The 14,880-nt window shown below is 40.6% G+C and overlaps 1 pseudogene; it reads right to left on the reverse strand.

The window, feature by feature from the left end:
• LOC115128101 (gastrula zinc finger protein XlCGF49.1-like) overlaps nt 1-14,880 on the reverse strand; it is a 62,343-nt pseudogene that overhangs the window by 40,111 nt on the left and 7,352 nt on the right.

Below are 14,880 nucleotides of genomic sequence, written 5' to 3' on the forward strand. Positions count from 1 at the left end.
TATTGTTTAATTGTACTATGTTAGGTATTTATCTGTGGGTTTATTTCAACAGATTTTACTGATGCTATTAGATTTTACATTTATCTGTGGGTTTATTTCAACAGATTTCACTGATGCTATTAGACTGCTGTGTGGGGGGAGTTTTATATATACAGAGACTTCAGAAAGTATTCACACCCCTTGACTTGTCCCACATGTTGTTGTGTTACATCCTGAATGTATAATGGTTCCCCTTTGACTTGTTCCACATGTTGTTGTGTTACATCCTAAGGAAGATGTAACACTGGTGGTCTTGATCTTTAGTCCTACATGGAACACAGAACAGACTGCCTCCCATCAAAGGAGGGACAAAGTACAAATGTATTTTATTGCCAAGATACTCTTCTTTCAACCTACATGATGACTAACAGATGTATAGAACGGGTCACAAGGTTAAGATCTGTATGAAAGATACTTATAATTCTCAGCAGACAGTATCTGCTGTAGAAAGAGTAGTCTTTGTGTAGAGACCAGGGTCTGGCCCTGGGGTCAACTCTCCCTGGTACCATATAGAACAGAAACATTCATTCAAGCTCTGGAATGCGGTCTCTTTAGGTTTTATCACCCAAAATACATTGTAAATCTCCTGACAGTGTTTTCTCCCAGAGGCCCATCCTCAGTAGAACACACAGACACAATAGTTATAAGACACTATGGGGGTGTCCACTGAAAGTTGACTAGTAACAACAACTGGGACTTAAAAGACACCCACCATGAGACCCAGTAAATCTGCCCAAGCATCAAACAAAATAAAAACCCACAACAAACTTAAAAACAGGAAGCAAACCAAAAAGGTGGCGCAACTAAAGGTGTTGACTCTCCACATCTATCAAGACAACTGGAGCACTGGGCCAGACACTCTTACATATAACCTGGACCAGCTCAGGTGAAACACCTTCCCACTAATGAGATGGACAAGCCAGCACAGGTGTAACACATACTGACTAGCGAGGTGACACCAATCAGTGCACCCTCCGTGCTGATGAGCTATACGTGCTAAAGTCCAACCTCAAAACATAAAATGGAAAAACCAACTTAACTTAAGAGAATGCTTACCATCAACAGAAAACAAATTAAATTTCACATTATAATCAACTACAATGCTTCACCTAGAAGATAAACATGGTGTCTACTAGCTGTCAACAAATAAAAACAAGAAACACACATCCCCACTAGCTTCGAGAACTCTTCTTCCTAAAACTCACTAGCTTCTAGAACTCTCGTCCCCTTGGAACGAGCCCAAACCAAACTCATCTCCAATATGGAAAAACTTGCAGTCAAAATAACTTGTGATGCACTGGCTAGAAAGCAAAACACAAAACTTTTTGACTGCCCACCCTTGAGACAATCAGCAAACAAATACTCCTTCTACAATGTTTGATATAATGAAAAAACTCCTTCATGCATGTATTTACTGATGTTTAATCAGATATCTTTTATCAGAGTATCTCTTGTCACATTGATCACAGCTATAAGGTTTATCTCCTGTATGTGTTCTCTGGTGTAATATCAGGTGGCTTGACTGAGTAGAACTCTTCCCACATTGAGTACAGCTATAAGGATTATTTCCTGTGTGTATTCTCTGGTGAGTAGTTAGCTGGCTAGATGTAGTAATGAGGAAACCTCTAGTTTGGATGTAGCATATCTGCCTGGAGCAAAAATGGTGAGCAAAGATTTTAGTTTTTCACAATGTATTCTGAATATTACAGCACACTATCAGTGCAAGATCAGGATGCTACTCAAGGAAACTCATATGAACTTCTTCAGTCTATTTAAATTCACATTCTTAAGCCGAGGCGTCCCGCTAGCGTGACAACTTCCAGTGAAACTGAAGGGCGTGCAATTCAAATTTTTAATCATAAAAATTATGGATATTAAACATTTAGGTGCATATACAGTTGAAGTCAGAAGTTTACATACACCTTAGCCCGAAACATTTAAACTCAATTTAAACTCAATTCCTGACATTTAATCCTAGTAAAAATTCACTGTCTTAGGTCAGTTAGGGTCACCATTTTATTTTAACAATATAAAAGTCAGAATAATAGTAGAGAGAATGATTTATTTCAGCTTTAATTTCTTTCATCACATTCCCAGTGGGCCAGACGTTTACATACACTCAATTATAATTTGGTAGCATTGCCTTTAAACTGTTTAACTTCGGTCAAACATTTTGGGTATCCTTCCACAAGCTTCCCACAATAAGTTGGTTGAATTTTGGCCCATTCCTCCTGACAGAGCTGGCGTAACTGAGTCAGGTTTGCAGGCCTCCTTGCTCGCACACGCTTTTTCAGTTCTGCCCACACATTTTCTATAGGATTGAGTTTAGGGCTATGCGATGGCCACGCCAACACCTTGACTTTGTTGTCCTTAAGCCATTTTGCCTCATCTTATGGAATTATGCTTGGGGTCATTGTCCATTTAGAAGACCCATTTGCAACCAAGCTTTAACTTCCTGACTGATGTCTTGAGATGTTGCTTCAATATATCCACATACTTTTCCTCCCTCATGATGCCATCTATTTTGTGAAGTGCACCAGTTCCTCCTTCAGCAAAGCACCCCCACAACATGATGCTGCCACCCCCGTGCTTCACCGTTGGGATGGTGATCTTCGGCTTGCAAGCTTCCCTCTTTTTCCTCCAAACATAACGATGGTCATTATGGCCAAGCAGTTCTGTTTTTGTTTCATCAGACCAGAGGACATTTCTCCACAAAGAATGATCTTTGTCCCCATGTGCAGTTGCAAACCGTAGTCTGTCTTTTTTATGGCGGTTTGGACCAGTGGCTTCTTCCTTGCTGAGCGGCCTTTCAGGTTATGTCGATATACAACTCGTTTTACTGTGGTTATAGATACTTTTGCACCTGTTTTCTCCAGCATCTTCACAAGGTCCTTTGCTGTTGTTCTGGGATTGATTTGCACTTTTCACACCAAAGTGCATTCATCTCTAGGAGACAGAACATCATTTAGTTTAGTTTCCAAGATGGCATAGCAGTTCAGACGTCTTTTGTCCTCGTCTTGTCGTGTCCCGTATGTATATATATTTACAACTTTTTTCACATACATTTTTTAAATTTCCATCAACTCATCTTCAAAACACTCTCCTGCAACCCCCCTCACCAATTTATATTTATAAAAAGTATTATTTACCTCAAATCTGTAATCCTCCAAGAAGCTAGCCAGAAACTCCAAGAAGCTAGCCAGAAACTAGCCAGAAGCTAGCCCAGAAGCTAGTTCAGAAGCTAGTTAGCTTCTTTACTGGCAAATCGTTAGTATTCAGCTAACCACGGTTTGTGGTCATCAGCTATCCTTTAGCTCGAAAATCTATCGCCAGTTTTGTACCGCGCGGCTCGGAACGGAACATACTGGACCAATTTTTCTCTCCATGTCCCTGGATTTCAACCGCTCTCTGGACATTCATACCTGGATCTCACAGCTAGCTAGCTGCTATCCGTGTGACTATCGGCTTTCGTCGATTCCAGAGCAAACATCAATTATTCCGGAGCTAGCCAGCTCCGTCAATCACTCCTGGGCTGAAGTCACCTATCAGGACCCCTTTTACTGCCTACGCGGAGCCCCACCGGGCCTTCACAACTGGACTGCCGACGTTATCTACCCGAAGGAGTTATCCGGCTGGCTCCTCCGTCGCGACATTACCTGAATGCCCATCTGCGGCCTGCTAACCGTTACCGGTCTTATCGACTGCTATCTGAATAGACAATCGGACAATTTATTTGTTTATTTTTATTATTATTATGTTTTCTTCTTGGGCCTCTATAACTATATCTATTGTTTTTATTTTGTTGTTGTTGTGTGATTTGGATTAATCCCCTCTACCACACGGAACCCCACTAATCTACTGAGGGAACGCAAGAGGTGGCTAACAACAGACCTCCATCCTATGCTAGCTTGCTACCGATGGCCTGGCTAGCTGTCTAAATCGCTGTGACCCCCAACCAACCTCTCCACTCACCGGAACCTTTTGATCACTCAACTAAGCATGCCTCTCCTTAATGTCAATATGCCTTGTCCATTGCTGTTGTGGTTAGTGTTTATTGGCTTATTTCACTGTAGAGCCTCTAGTCCTGCTCACTATACCTTATCCAACCTATTAGTTCCACCACCCACACATGCAATGACATCTCCTGGTTTCAATGATGTTTCTAGAGACAATATCTCTCTCTTCATCACTCAATACCTAGGTTTACCTCCACTGTATTCACATCCTACCATACCTTTGTCTGTCCATTATACCTTGATGCTATTTTATCGCCCCCAGAAACCTCCTTTTACTCTCTGTTCCAGACGTTCTAGACGACCAATTCTTATTGCTTTTAGCCGCACCCTTATTCTACTCCTCCTATGTTCCTCTGGCGATGTAGAGGTGAATCCAGGCCCTGCAGTGCCTAGCTCCACTCCTATTCCCCAGGCGCTCTCTTTTGACGACTTCTGTAACCGTAATAGCCATGGTTTCATGCATGTTAACATTAGAAGCCTCCTCCCTAAGTGTGTTATATTCACTGCTTTAGCACACTCTGCCAACCTGGATGTTCTAGCTGTGTCTGAATCCTGGCTTAGGAAGACCACCAAAAATTCTGAAATTTTAATTCCAAACTACAACATTTTCAGACAAGATAGAACTGCCAAAGGGGGCGGTGTTGCAATCTACTGCAAAGATAGCCTGCAGAGTTCTGTCCTACTATCCAGGTCTGTACCCAAACAATTTGAACTTCTACTTTTAAAAATCCACCTCTCTAAAAACAAGTCTCTCACCGTTGCCGCCTGCTATAGACCACCCTCTGCCCCCAGCTGTGCTCTGGACACCATATGTGAACTGATTGCCCCCCATCTATCTTCAGAGCTCGAGAAATGTAGAACCAGGAACAGATATAGCCCTTGGTTCTCCCCAGACCTGACTGCCCTTAACCAACACAAAAACATCCTATGGCGTTCTGCATTAGCATCGAACAGCCCCCGTGATATGCAGCTGTTCAGGGAAGCTAGAAACAATTATACACAGGCAGTTAGAAAAGCCAAGGCTAGCTTTTTCAAGCAGAAATTTGCTTCCTGCAACACTAACTCAAAAAAGTTCTGGGACACTGTAAAGTCCATGGAGAATAAGAACACCTCCCAGCTGCCCACTGCACTGAAGATAGGAAACACTGTCACCACTGATAAATCCACCATAATTGAGAATTTCAATAAGCATTTTTCTACGACTGGCCATGCTTTCCACCTGGCTACTCCTACCCCGGTCAACAGCACTGCACCCCCAACAGCAACTCGCCCAAGCCTTCCCCATTTCTCCTTCTCCCTAATCCGTTCAGCTGATGTTCTGAAAGAGCTGCAAAATCTGGACCCCTACAAATCAGCCGGGCTAGACAATCTGGACCCTTTCTTTCTAAAAAATTATCTGCCGAAATTGTTGCCACCCCTATTACTAGCCTGTTCAACCTCTCTTTCGTGTCGTCTGAGATTCCCAAAGATTGGAAAGCAGCTGCGGTCATCCCCCTCTTCAAAGGGGGGGACACTCTTGACCCAAACTGCTACAGACCTATATCTATCCTACCATGCCTTTCTAAGGTCTTCGAAAGCCAAGTCAACAAACAGATTACCGACCATTTCGAATCTTACCATACCTTCTCTGCTATGCAATCTGGTTTCAGAGCTGGTCATGGGTGCACCTCAGCCACGCTCAAGGTCCTAAATGATATCTTCACCGCCATCGATAAGTAACATTACTGTGCAGCCGTATTCATTGATCTGGCCAAGGCTTTCGACAATGTCAATCACCACATCCTCATCGGCAGACTCGACAGCCTTGGTTTCTCAAATGATTGCCTCGCCTGGTTCACCAACTACTTCTCTGATAGAGTTCAGTGTGTCAAATCGGAGGGTCTGCTGTCCGGACCTCTGGCAGTCTCTATGGGGGTGCCACAGGGTTCAATTCTTGGACCGACTCTCTTCTCTGTATACATCAATGAGGTCGCTCTTGCTGCTGGTGAGTCTCTGATCCACCTCTACGCAGACGACACCATTCTGTATACTTCTGGCCCTTCTTTGGACACTGTGTTAACAACCCTCCAGGCAAGCTTCAATGCCATACAACTCTCCTTCCGTGGCCTCCAATTTCTCTTAAATACAAGTAACACTAAATGCATGCTCTTCAACCGATCGCTACCTGCACCTACCCGCCTGTCCAACATCACTACTCTGGACGGCTCTGACTTAGAATACGTGGACAACTACAAATACTTAGGTGTCTGGTTAGACTGTAAACTCCCCTTCCAGACCCATATCAAACATCTCCAATCCAAAGTTAAATCTAGAATTGGCTTCCTATTTCGCAACAAAGCATCCTTCACTCATGCTGCCAAACATACCCTTGTAAAACTGACCATCCTACCAAACCTCGACTTTGGCAATGTCATTTACAAAATAGCCCCCAATACCCTATTCAACAAATTGGATGCAGTCTATCACAGTGCAATCCATTTTGTCACCAAAGCCCCATATACTACCCACCATTGCGACCTGTACGCTCTCGTTGGCTGGCCCTCGCTTCATACTCGTCGCCAAACCCACTGGCTCCATGTCATCTATAAGACCCTGCTAGGTAAAGTCCCCCCTTATCTCAGCTCGCTGGTCACCATAGCATCTCCCACCTGTAGCACACGCTCCAGCAGGTATATCTCTCTAGTCACCCCCAAAACCAATTCTTTCTTTGGCCGCCTCTCCTTCCAGTTCTCTGCTGCCAATGACTGGAACGAACTACAAAAATCTCTGAAACTGGAAACACTTCTCCCTCACTAGCTTTAAGCACCGACTGTCAGAGCAGCTCACAGATTACTGCACCTGTACATAGCCCACCTATAATTTAGCCCAAACAACTACCTCTTTCCCAACTGTATTTCATTTATTTATTTATTTTGCTCCTTTGCACCCCATTATTTTTATTTCTACTTTGCACATTCGTCCATTGCAAAACTACCATTCCAGTGTTTTACTTGCTATATTGTATTTACTTTGCCACCATGGCCTTTTTTGCCTTTACGTCCCTTCTCACCTCATTTGCTCACATCGTATATAGACTTGTTTATACTGTATTATGACTGTATGTTTGTTTTACTCCATGTGTAACTTTGTGTCGTTGTATCTGTCGAACTGCTTTGCTTTATCTTGGCCAGGTCGCAATTGTAAATGAGAACTTGTTCTCAACCTGCCTACCTGGTTAAATAAAGGTGAAATAAAAATGAAAAAAATAAATAAAAGAACGCATCTCCTTCCTGAGCGGTATGACGGCTGTGTGGTCCCATGGTGTTTATACTTGCGAACTATTGTTTGTACAGATGAACGTGGTACCCTCAGGCATTTGGATATTGCTCCCAAAGATGAACCAGACTTGTGGAGGTCTACAATTATTTTTCCGAGGTCTTGGTTGATTTCTTTAGATTTTCCTATGATGTCAAGCAAAGAGGCACTGAGTCTGAAGGTAGGCCTTGAAATACATCCACAGGTACACCTCCAATTGACTCAAATTATATAAATTAGCCTATCAGAAGATTCTAAAGCCATGACATCATTTTATGGAATTTTCCAAGCTGTTTAAAGGCACAGTCAACTTAGTTTATGTAAACTTCTGACCCACTGGAATTGTGATACGTTGAATTATAAGTGAAATAATCTGTCTGTAAACAATTGTTGAGTAATCGACTCGTTCAACATGCAGACAAAGGAATCCAAAAAGCTAAACCCTAAACTTAGTTTCAACAAGTGAAAATACGTTCCTATTTACTCCTCAGATACCCTAAAATGTAATCAAACTATAATATTTCTTACGGGAAGAAGTATGTTCAATAGGAAACCGACTTTAGCAGGTGCGTCGTGCGTGCAAACACCAATTTCCAAGACTGTGTCCCTGTACGAAAACTGATATTTCTTATTCGTTTTGGAAGTTACAAGCCTGAAACCTTGAACATAGACTGCTGACACCCTGTGAAGCCATAGGAATTCCATCCTCGGAGCTAATTGTCAGTATGCCCTTTCTCTTGCAATTCTAAGACCTACTGTAGGACCCATAAGGTTACCTAACAATAGCATAGACCTACTGTAGGACCCATAAGGTCACCAAACAACAAATATACCTATGTTGTGATGTTTGTCATTTGACAGTCATTCAGAAAAAGATTTCTTGAATCAGCTGATGACACGAAATGTTAAGTAGTTCAAGTGCATTTCAGAGATCTGAATACAAAAAAACTGTCTGACAACAAGATCCCATATTTAAGATTACTTCTTATCCTTTGCTAAAATAGCCTAAAATTGTGTCTGTCCCAAACTCACTGGAAAACTGAGGGCCCAGAATATTTTATACAATGTCGCAAGCTTACTATCGCGAGTTTCGGCCGAACCAGTTGATAGAATGTTTGTTTTTACCTAGTTGGCAATGGCAATAAAAGTTTATTTTAGATTTGTATAATTTTATTCTTCTGGTTAGGTTATATTGATGACTGGCTCCCTCTAGTAATGTGTGTATCTGTAATTATTTAATCAAACAATGTGCTTAAAGCATCAGACAAGTTATGTACATATAGTTGATTTTATAAAAACACATGGGGCGATTGGTAGAAAGAACAGATGACTCTTGGTTGACCAAGATTTATTTTAGTTGGTGACAGCACAAGAACATGATTTTGGGGCTCCCGAGTGGTGCAGCGGTCTAAGACACTGCATCTCAGTGCTCGAGGCGTCACAACAGACACAGCCTGGATTCGAACCAGGCTATCACAACCGGCCGTGATTGGGAGTCCCATAGGGCGGCGCACAATTGGCCCAGTGTCGTCCGGGTTAGGCAGTCATTGTCTATAAGAATTTGTTGTTAATTAACTGACTTGCCTAGTTAAATAAAGGTTACATTTAAATAAATAAGTGTTTTTTGACAAACCGTTTTTACAAATCCGTCAAGGAACAAACTTTGAAAAGGTTCTAAAACAAAGGTTTCAAACCAATTCATGAATGTAATTGAATCTACGTATGTTTTGCCTTTAATATAACGGTATGAAAAAACATTGTCTGAATATGATATATCTAAGACACTGCATCTCGGTGCTCAAGGCTACAGACATACTTACAAGCCAACAAAGAAGTCAAGAAGTAAGTAAAAAATACAAGTGTTAAGTAAAAAATACAAAATAAAACTAACAAATAATTAAACAGCAGCAGTAAAATAACAATAGCAATATACAGGGAGTACCGGTACAGAGTCAATGTGCGGGGGCACCGGTTAGTCGAGGTAATTGAGGTTACATGTAGGTAGAGTTATAAATGCCTGTAAATGTTAAACTATCGTCTCCCATCAGAACACAAAATATAAGCTTTTTTTTTTACTCCGTACAAACACAGAATAAAAGGAGCAAGCAGGTATGATTTTCTCTTTCATTTTGAGCCCACGGGAAAAGGCACCAGAACCTACCGTGCTAACGAGTTCCCACTAGATAACACAACCACACAGTGCATGAATAGCATGAGGTGTGGCTAACGTTTGCACGATTGTGCTAACTACCAAGCTAGCATACAAACTCGGTTGAACAGAGTAGATCCTCCATATGATGTTGAGAAATAGTGCATTGTGAGTTGTGTATAAGACCCCTCTTTTACGCTGCTGCTACTCTCTGTTTGTCTATGAGTCACTTTAAATGAATTCTTAAAGAACCAGATGGGTACATATCATCAATGTATAAGTCCCAAAAAACAACTGCTGACTGCCCATTTAAGACTACATCTTGGGCTAATCTAATAGGAGATATTGAGGACTACAGTATTTCAGGCATTGTCATTGGATGCATTTGATCAATTGTTAACGTTTTGTTGATGGGTAACTCTGGATGTTCTACACGTTACAGTGTAGCTTCAGCCATTCCTACAGAACAACATTAAAGTGTAGAACCCCTTTACTGCATATTGGTTCAACGACTGCAGAGACGGTACTTACTGGTGTTAAACAGATCTCCAACCTCCTCTTCCTCCTCCTTCTCCTCTTTCAATGTGACAGTCATGTTCCCCTCCTCATCTTTCACACCAAAAACTGCATCCTCCCCTTTTTCTTCCTCCTCTTCTTTTACTGTAACATCATCCTCCTCTTTCACTCTGAACGCGTCTTCCTCTTCTTTCACTGAAACGTCTTTCTCTTCTTCTTTCACGGTAACAGCCTCACCCTCTACTTGTTTTTGTAGTGTGACATCTTTCTCTTCCTCCTCCTCTTTAACGAGAGTTACTTTCTCCGTCCAGCAGACCTCTTCTTTATCAGGAGGAGAGTAGCTTTGTGAACTCATGGTCGGGGATGTTAGCTAGCTAGCATTAGCGACTAGCCTAGTTCTAAGCTAACTGAGGAAACCAGCTAGCTGACAAACAACGTAAATATATAATTAAATGGGCCAACAAGTACATACGACAGAAGTGTGTTTAATACACAGCGACTAATATACACCAAAACAGTGTAAAGAGAGTGAATGTTGTAGCTATGTTTGCTAGAAAGCTACCGATGTGTCTGCCTAGCTGTTGTTGGTGAAGGAGCGTCCCGTCCACTAGATTATACGTCACACTGGCAGCGTCGCCGGAACCAAAAAGACGCACATCGTCCCTGTAACACCTAAAGATTTTGCAATTGTTTTAGATGCCATTTCCTCAGGTGTTGCTATGTTATTCAGGAACATGTCAAGACCTGACCCTCAGAGCCTACCTTCTATTGACCCTGTCGACTCATCAGTAGGAAAGATTTGTTTATCTTTTGGTCCATTCAACAATAGAGCGATAAGATCCTTGTTTCAGCAGGATGTTGTATCTATCTATACCTTATGTCATGCCTTATTGGAATGGATTTATTGATAATATCTGTTGGAAAAAAGTTTGGATGTTGCCACTAACATACCTACTTGTTAACAAAGTTAAGGAAGTTTCCTTTAAAATTATTCATAAATATTATACTGCCAACCACTATATGAAGAAGTTTAAGGAAAACATCAACTCAAATTGCTCCTTTTGTAATGACCACCCAGAAACAGTGTTGCATCTTTTTTGGCATTGTATGCATGTAAGAAAACTGTGGCAAGACATCAATAGGTTTATAATTGAACACATTTATGAAGATTTTACACTATTGTGGAGAGATGTACTGTTTGGATTCTTTACATACAATAGAAATAAGCGGAATCATTTTTATGTAATTAATTTCATTATTCTTTTGGCCAAATTTCATATACACAAACACCATAATTTTCAAATAAATTAAATAAAAATCTTACAATGTGATTTTCTGGATTTTTCTTTCCTCATTTTGTCTGTCATAGTTGAAGTGTACCTATGATGAAAATGACAGGCCTCTCTCATATTTTTAAGTGGGAGAACATGCACAATTGGTGGCTGACTAAATACTTTTTTGCCCCACTGTATGTATGTATGTATGTATGTATGTATGTATGTATGTATGTATATATATATATATATATATATATATATATATATGCGTGTTTTAATGCTTGTTAGACGATTATTTGACACATTTTCTCTTCTTATAGGACAGAACATGGACACAATGCAATTGGGATCAAGAAGAAGGTACAGATATGTTGTAGGACAGCTGCATTTAAAGTGTACATTTTACCTGCATTAGCAATCAATACAAACTGAAATCTATTAGCATACCAATGTGTGCAAATGATATTTTCAGATGTTCTCAGAAATGAATCAAGTCCAGGGAATGGATATGAGAGTGAAATCGCACTGGCCTTTGATGGGGAGAACATTCACGCCCTCGAAGACGTCTCCATGGGACATGGGGCTCTGATAGGGTTGTATTTTTTTTCCCCTTAAATTTCCCCAAAATGTCAGAAAAACACTTATGCTCTTAAGTTACTGTGTTCTGGAGATAAGAGAAGTTGGGGTGGAGTTACCAAGGCCGGTCATAAAGATGGCAAGTTTAAAAAATTAACCCCAAAATGTTCTTCAAAGAATAACATTTAGCTGTTCCCACGCAGTTTCAATTTGAAGAACCCCTAAAGGATACTCCAAGGAACATTTACTTTTTAGAGTGTATATTGATAAAAGTCACCTTGTCCAAGAGACATTTACATAGTTATACACATCCCAATTTGGGATGGCTAATTTGGGGCGAAAAAGCAGCCACAACAGACATACCTGATATCGCCCATAATTGGACGTCACGTGCTGAGTGGGTATGACCAAAGTTATTATATTTAGCTACACTTTGTAGTAAAAAAAAAGCGACTGCCCCTAAGTAATAAATGTTTCTGATGCTACATTGCCCGTTTTCAAAAGGAGTCGTTGGTTTTTAGGGGCAGTCGCTTTTTGTCAAAGTATTTTCTCAACTGCGATACAAACTACAGTCAGCAGATGGCGATGTCCGTCTTTCAGGTGATTCTGCTACTGTGATGTATAATCTAGTAGATGGGACGCTTCTTCAACATCAACAGCTAGTCAGCCACCTTGGTTCACTAACTTTATGGAAAAAGGTTTATTCAATACATCTAGCAACTCCGCTCATTCTGGGAAGAACATCCAATAAGCGTTTTATAATTACATCGTTAGGGTAACTTACCCTAAAGTAGACACACTCCCATCAGTTTCTGAGACAACTGCCCAGACTTTGTAGACTGTATAGTAATGCTTAAACCTCATCTTTATCAAATGATCCATTAAAGATACCAACTCAAAACCTACATTCATCTACATATGGATTGTTAAAATTGTATCTAATTATATTCCCAGTATTACTTGATCAAATCTCTAGTAATCGATTATACACACATACAATTTATCATAGATTCACAGAATCCATATAAAACGTGAGGAACTATAGAGCTCCGAGCTCTCATATCAGTCACACAATGCTATTCCCAAACATACCTAATCAGTTAGTAAACACAGATTCTAGTTTTCATCCAGTTCACACAGATAGCTGACTCACCCTCAGAGCCTCCTGACTGGGCCCCGTTTACACCTCCACACAGGAATACACACTCAGAGCCTATGAGGCTTTTCTAAAAACTACACATTGCGTGTTTCACTCACCTCTTTCTTTAAAAAAAAACTAGGTTTGAGTTGTGGTATCCACTCAGATCAAAGGTGGGTTCATCTGCTCCGTTCCCTGAGATCCCAAGTTAGAGGGATCTCTCGTGCACCATTTACCCAGGTCGTCAGGAGCCAGGTCATTTACCCAGAACGTCAGTCACCAAGTCAATATTCACGTCCCCATCGCCAAATGTGGTTGTTGATTTCTTTGATATCAAATGAGGTGACCAATGTATCACTCAAGTCAGAGTTATACTTGAACTAAATCTTTATTCGCTTAATAATAAGGGAGCAGGTCAAGACAACGTACACATATAAAGTGAATCAATTGAGTGGTCTACGATAATGATGGCTGGTCGACGAATCACCCCCAGATGATTCGTTGAGAGCCCCGAGGCATAAGTACAAAGGTCTTTTATAGCCAAGACACACCCCTTTCAATCTACATGACAAACAAGAGAAGTATAAAATGGGTCACAATATTAAGATTTGCATGAAAGATACTTATAATTCTCAGCAGACAGTATCTGCTGTAAAAGAGTACTATTTGTGTAGAGACCAGGGTCTGACCCTGAGGTCATCTCTCCCTGGTGCCATATAGAACAGAAACATTAACTCATGCTCTGGAATGTGGTCTCTTTAGGTTTTATCACCCAAAAGACATTGTAAATCTCCTGTCAGTGTTTCTCCCAGAGGCCCATCCTCAGTAGAACGCAGACACTATAGTTACAAGAATCCTCTATTCTGTTGCATAAAACAACCATTTGATGCAATAAAAGTATTATAACATAATGTTTAAGTTTTGCTCTCAGCGTCCACTCAAAGTTGACTAGTAACAACTGGGACATAGAAGACACCCACCATGAGACCCACTAAATCTGCCCATAAATGGAAAAACACCTTCCCCCTTAAGAGAATGCTTACCACCAACAGAAAACCACTTCCATTTCACATTATAATCAACTACAATGCTTCAACTTCACCAATATAAACATGGTATCTACTGGCTGTGAAAAATTAAAAACAAGAAAAAAAACCTCCTAAAACTCACTAGCGTCTAGAACTGTTGTCTTCCTAAAACTCACTAGCGTCTAGAACTGTTGTCTTCCTAAAACTCACTAGCGTCGGGAACTCTCGTCCCCTTGGAACGAGCCCAAACAAAACTCATCTCCAATACGGAAAAATGTGCAGTCAAAATAAATGGCAACGCAATGGCTAAATGCAAAACACAAAACTTTTTCACTGCCCACCCTTGAGACAAACAGCAACCAAGTTGTCCTTACCACAGAGATGTTTTATTTCAAGAGGAAACTCCTGCAATATCCGTAGTAACTTTCCACCTCACTGCAGAACTTCTCTCTCTTTTCAGGATTCAATAGATAGGTATGTTGTTGGATCGGGACCCAGTCCCCAATGTCATGCTCTAGTACATTTGGTTTGGCACATATCAGAATTAACCCTGATATTCTTTAAGCAGGGCAGCAATGTCAATATAATTGTACCAAAAAAATTGTCAGTTGGTTGCATAAATAATCATCATTACTAAATATTTCATGAAATGTAAATAAATAAATAAAATATTTGGTTGCATAGTCTTATTTTCAACGTCTTTTCAATGACATTTTGCTAGGTGGGATAGCCCAATGTCAAAACACAGTTTTAACATCTCCAAATCAATAACCAATATGCAGAAACAGTTTGGGATAAATTGAAAACCTAAACATAACATGTGCTATATACACAAACGTCCACCACA

This window comes from Oncorhynchus nerka, linkage group LG21, assembly GCF_034236695.1.
Source record: "Oncorhynchus nerka isolate Pitt River linkage group LG21, Oner_Uvic_2.0, whole genome shotgun sequence".
NCBI lineage: Eukaryota > Metazoa > Chordata > Actinopteri > Salmoniformes > Salmonidae > Oncorhynchus > Oncorhynchus nerka.